Source organism: Otolemur garnettii, unplaced genomic scaffold (genome assembly GCF_000181295.1).
Source record: "Otolemur garnettii isolate 467f Iridium unplaced genomic scaffold, OtoGar3 scaffold00007, whole genome shotgun sequence".
Lineage (NCBI taxonomy): Eukaryota > Metazoa > Chordata > Mammalia > Primates > Galagidae > Otolemur > Otolemur garnettii.
Window position 1 is genome coordinate 38,565,562 of NW_003852402.1, and position 6,372 is coordinate 38,571,933.

Here is a 6,372-nt window from a genome sequence, read left to right on the forward strand (position 1 = left end):
ACCCCCAAAGTGCATCAATGTACACAGTTACCATTCAATAAAAAAAAAAAAAAAAAAAAAAGAGTTACCGAGTAAGACTGCTCCAAGAACGGTGTAAGAAACCACTGTGAGGAAACCACTCAGGGGAGAGGGCTAGCACCACAGGGGGGCCCTGGCTTTTCATATTCCTAGTGTTGCCCTTGGCAGGAACAACTTTCACAAACTTTACTGTGTTCTGAGTCGAGATTCACTGGTCTGATATTTAAGTGACAAATTGACATTAAACTGCCTTATCAGATCTCCTTTGCCAAAATATCTGCTCAAGTGTTCACTCCTCAGCCACCTGGGTATGTCATCAGGGATCTTAGCTCTGTATCACTGATCTTGCTCACTCCTTTTCTTCCTTTAAAAAAATTACAATAGATGTTGGGGGTACAGTGTTTTTATTACAAGTGTAACGATATTTTTTATTACTTTAACAATACTTATTGATACAAGTGTTTTTTATTATATTTATTGTATATAATGCTGAAGTCAGGGGTTTAGTGTACCCCCCAAATAAAGTATGTTGTACCAGATAGGTAGATATTTATCCCTAATTTACCTTCGCCCTCACCATTTAGTTTCTGATGTCTGTTACACCATTTTATGACTATATACATGGTCATAAATTTTTAGTTCCCACTGTAAGGGAGAACATGTGGTGTTTGTTTTTTTCTGATCTCTTTCCCTTGATCTCTGGAAGAAATTCTCAGTTTCTTTTTGCTTGTTCAAAATCTACTCAGTTTTGAAGATTATCTTATCAATGGACAAGAGAGATAAACAGAACCTTTTCTAAAGAAGAAGATGAATGGCTAACAAACATATGGAAAAATGCTTATTGTCCCTAATTATTAGAGAAATGCAAATCAAAACCACTCTGAGATACCGTCTAACCCCAGTGAGAATGGCCCACATCACAAAATCTCAAAACTGCAGATGCTGCTGTGGATGTGGAGAGAAGGGAACACTTTGACACTGCTGGTGGGACTGCAAACTAATATAACCTTTTGGGAAGGAAGTATGGAAAACCCTCAAAGGACTCAAACTAGACCTCCCATTTGATCCTGCAATCCCATTACTAGGCATCTACCCACATGGTGTGTGACCCACCTTTTGGGGGTCACAACATTATAAGAGGTACTTTACCTAACAAATGCAATCAATGTAACCTGGTTCTTTGTACCCTCAATGAATCCCCAACAATAATAAAAAAAAGTTTCTATTGCAGTATGGGTCCAGGAAAAAATGAACTGGACTTCTCAGAGCTTTTGACATTGAAAAATGGCACAGAAAACATTTGTGACTCTCACAGAAGGCAACCGAATATGTAGCTTTCTTCCAAATTTATTGACTGTAATTTTTTTTATCTTACTGGTATCTTCTGGGATCATGCTTCTGAGAAACCCAATGGGAAATATTATATTAACTGGGTTATGTCAAGAAATAAAGGGGAAGTGAAGAATAAAAATAATTGATAAAGGTTAGCTCATTTTATTCCAGTATTCATTATTTGTTTATAATACTTATTGGTTCCTTATGAAGCTCGTTTCTTATTTTGCAACATAAAATTTACAACTGTTATGAACCATTTCCCAGGTGTGTTCATCGTCCAAGCTTTATACACTCTGTTCCTTTATGTACTAATTCACAAATATTCAATATATGTTATGAATGAATGGATGAGAATTTACACTTTATTTAATAAAGAACTTGTTAAATAGTTAGACCCCTCTGCCTTCATCAAATTTATTCATATTGATAAGTAAATATGTTAAATAGTTGAATTTTCGAGCTTTGTTTCCTGAGCAGAAATTCATGCTGAGTATTTATGAAATGATACTTTTGTGAAGAAACCAAAACACCACAGCTATTTCCTGAGGTTTTGCTCTATAGTGTACGTGTGCATTGCACCAGGTGAAGGGGAACCAACCCAAGTTGTCAGAACAAACTGACCAAGTGTTAAGGCCCCAACGAAGTAGGCCAAGAGTGAGAAAAAGTAGTGGGCTTTAGGATTTTACATGGCAATGTAATTTATAGCAGCATTTGGGGGCTGAAGAGACTGAGAGAGACTGAAGAAGGCGGCATGATAAAATAGAAAGAGAGTGGGCTCAGACCTGTGTTTGAATTTTACTTCCAGCATTGCTTGTGTAAACTTGGACAAATTACTTAAACTTCTCTGGGTTTTAGGTCTCATCCTTTCCTAGTTTGTAAAAAAGACTTAATCATGCCAATTTTAAAGAATGTTATAAAAATTATTTTTTGTTAGCATGCAAGAGATGCTCAATTAATGGTAGCTATTATTTGTGTTTATAACTTTGGTAGAGAAGTTATGGTAAACTCTAATGAAAATGAACTTTGGAAATAAGGCAGCCAGGCTGTGAACACAGGCCGTGGGGTGGTTACCGCCAGGAAGGGTAGGTTTGAGTTTGACACTAGGAGGGGAACGGAAGGTAGTCAGAGGGTGTTTTGAAAATGCCCAGGGTCTCTCCCCTTTGCTCAATTCATGCTTTAGAGTCTAATTTATATCACTTTTCTGGGGAATACACAATAAAAAAAAACAACACTAATTTTCTTCATAAAAACTCTGATGTGAAAATTTGGATTGCTTCCACCCACACCTGAAACGTCTTTTTAACTAGAAAGGCAATTAAATTTCAGTCCTACCCACTAGAGAGAGATTTCAAGGCATTTTTCTTTTCCTGTGATGTTTTTGGAAACTACTTCATAAAGTGGATAATATTTATTATGCCTAAGAATACTGGTGATTGAAATTCTGACCAAAGATTCAGATTCAAGCAAACCATAGCTAGGGCCAAAACTGTATCATAAACACGCAAATGCATCTATATTTTTATAGTCGTTTAAAGGGAAATCAGTAGAATCAAAGCCCCCATAAAATGGACACATAGATACTAAGTGCACTAAAATATTACAGTTTTAATATTCTATAAAATAATTCCATACTACTAAACCATAGCTACCACAACAAATACCCTAGATATGATAAACTTAGATTTTCTTCCAAGTCTTTGAATTCTCCTTAGAACTGATTTTTCCCTATTTTCCTCCAGGTCAATTTACAGGTTGTAAACAGAGAATTACATAATAGCTTTGCCTAAGTCTAAACTTTAAAGAAAAGATAAGTTAACCCATAAGTTCTATGTGCATCATGGAAATAGGCTAAAAAAAGGTTAGGGAGAGGAAAGAGACACTGAATAGATCTTTACTAAAAACAAAAAGAAAAATTAGAGAAAAATTATGACTTTCAAGACCATCATTAAAAACAATAACAACAATGTTTTGCTAAGCTAAATGTGCTTAGCTAACACCATTACTATTATTAGCAAGAATATTTTTGCACACCTACTGTGTGCTTGCCTCTGGGATCAAGCTTGGTTTAATGGTGGAAAACAATACATATGGCTGTGCCCTGGATGGAGCTTCAGCCTGGTGGGGGAAGATAGGCAATGAACAAGCAAAGGAAAAGCAAAAACAAACCAACAAACAAAAATCACAAGCGTCCCTTCCTGGGATGCTGTGAATGTAAATGAACATCTTTGTTGAATTTCTCAAATGTGAGAGATTGTGAATGACAAGGATAGTTCCGGTTGGTATCCTTGCTTTAAAGTTCTAGTAATTAACCTTTACAAGGATTTCCAATAATTCATTGATTTGTTAGGTAGAGACTCTCAGCGATCATAAGTTATCATCTGATTGCTAAATGTACTTAGGAAAAAACATCAGTTCTTACATGATCCTTGGGTATTAAAGGTGTTACAAGAAATAATGACTTTCACCCATTCTGAAGAAATATTCAGTAATTCACCATTGGAACCTAAAAAACTTTGCTATTTGATGGAATATGTATTCTCCAGGTGCTTTTGTGTGAAGCCAATGTTTTTCTAATTAGGCTTAAAAATGTGAAATTTTCTTGCAAAATTGATTTTCCATTAAGGCGCTAAAGTAGTTTCTTTTTTCTTCTGCATGGGTACTAATTAAATTATGTCCCAGCTTGTTTTAATTCACGATCAATTTTTTTTCCCATTTGCACTGGGTTACGGAATCTCATTTAAAAATCACTCTTTACCGAATTCCACACAAAGCAGAGGTGATAACCTTATTCTCTAATGGAGATAAAACAGTTCTGATAAGTCATGAAAGCTTGAAGCACATCAGGGAAGAATGTTAAAAAAAAAAATAGCTCAGTTGTTTTCTTGGGCTATCTACTTCAGATGCTGTTTTTAGAGATAAGAAGCAGTAGTGGAAATCACGAGGATGAAAATAAGTTAAAACCAGAAACAAAATGCTAAAATAAAAAGGGTCTAAATCCATTGATGATGTACCTGATGCCAGAGGGCAGAACCTAGACAATTTCTAAAAGGGTCTTCAGTGCAGTTTTTAAAAAAAAGAACAATGGAGTCCTCGCTGTTGATTGTAAAATTTAAAATAATTGAGTTAAAGTATTAAAGGAATGGATTATTTTTCAAGTATAAAGGTTTGACTTGTGGGTAGTATAAACAATTATTGTTTGAATGATTACAAAGGAAAAAAGTTTCAAAAATTCAACATAGTCAGCCTGAGGCTATACATATCAGTAGCTTTTTGCAAATGGAAGAACTGTATATACTAGTCACAAAGGATGGCTCACACAGTAAGAAAGAAAAAATTAAGAAATTTAACGGGGGATGGGAGGGGGGTGGTTGGTGGAGGGAGGGTGATTGGAGGGATCACCTCTATGGTTTATCTTTCAAGGGTACAAGTGAATCTTTCTAAAAGTAGAATATAAACGTCTTAACACAATAACTAAGAAAATGACATAAAGGCTATGTTAACCAGTTTGATGAAAATATTTCAAATTGTATATGAAAACACCACACTGTACTCCATGATTGCATTAATGTTCACAGCTAACATTTAATAAAAAAAAAAAAGAAAAAATATAACTTTTACATATACCCATATTCACCTCTCAATTCAGATCTGTTTTAAAGAAATCAAAGAGAAAGGCTGAGCGGTCTCTAAGTCTGAGCGGTCTCTAAGTCTGAGCGGTCTCTAAGTCTGAGTCCCTCTTCATGGGTTTGAAAGCAATGAGGTAGAAGAAGGGGGGCAGTCAGTCACCACCACGGCCAGAGAATCTGAAGCTGAGTCAGTCAGGTGGCTTTTGTTGTGTTAATTCGAGGAATGTCATGAAGCCCAGTGAAAACTCACCAGTGACTTTCTCCCTGAAGTTGGAATCTAATACTGAGAGCTGTGTGCTATTGTGGGTCTTCCTGGCCCAGCCAATATTTCCCACACCCTGTCCTTCTTAAACATATGCTTAGAACTTCCAGGTAAGGCTCTCACACCAGCCATGCTCTTTCCCAATCCTTTCTAAATTGCTTGCACATTAATTGATCACTAAAATAACACGCACTGCTATAATTTATACAGTTGCTTCATCATCTTATGTCTTTTCTAGTTGTCAACTTTCTGGCAAGAAAACGTTACCCTATTCTATCAAAAATCACAGAGTTGGATCTCAGTGGGTCTGATCTAAGCAATTTAAATCCAAGTCTGTAATGAATAACCTACTATGATTAGCAATCTCATGCCTAGATTCTAAAGCTGTTCATGAATTCATCTTTTGGACTTTCTTTGACATCTTTTAACTCACTATGACATTAAAAATAACATTTTAACGTTGTTAGAACAAAGATCAAATCATGAACAAAATTGCTCAGGTAAAGGAGAAACTATTTCTTCAACATCATAAGACTAAAGTCAACATAAGACATCAATTTATTCACAAAATTATAGTTTTCTGTGGTTAATGGATGGTGGCATGAAAAAATAGAGCACATATCATTGAGAATACGTAACTTTCCCATTATAATTGGAATCTTATTTCCTTTTAACTTTAAACTGGATCTAGTCATCCAGAGATATTCTGTAAGCGAGGCATCTGTTCTACGAAATTTTTTATATTTTAATAAAGGGAAATAGTCAGCCTACTAAAAACCACACATTATTATTCCTGAGTGGATGTCAGAGAGGAAGTCTCAAGAGTACTGAAATGTAATGGTAGAAGTACGATTTTTCCATTAACACTCCAAGAAGCATTTGATGAGCACAGTGGTGGTGAGGAAAGGAGCAGATACAGATGGAGGGAAAGAGCACAGGAAACAGGAGGATGAAAACACAAATGGCGAAAGAAAATACAAAAAAGAAGATGACCAAGGGGGGCAGAAAGGGAGATCTCTCCCTGACTGAACATCTACACATACCTTATTCTATGTTAGGGACTGTACTTTCTTTTTTTTTTTGAGACAGAGCCTCAAGCTATCCCCCTGGGTAGAGTGCTGTGGCATCACA

The 6,372-nt window shown here is 35.9% G+C and overlaps 1 protein-coding gene across 2 annotated transcripts in view; it reads right to left on the reverse strand.

Moving 5' to 3' along the window:
* SYT1 (synaptotagmin 1) overlaps window positions 1-6,372 on the reverse strand; it is a 208,990-nt gene that overhangs the window by 131,350 nt on the left and 71,268 nt on the right. The gene's annotated exons all lie outside the window — the stretch shown is intronic.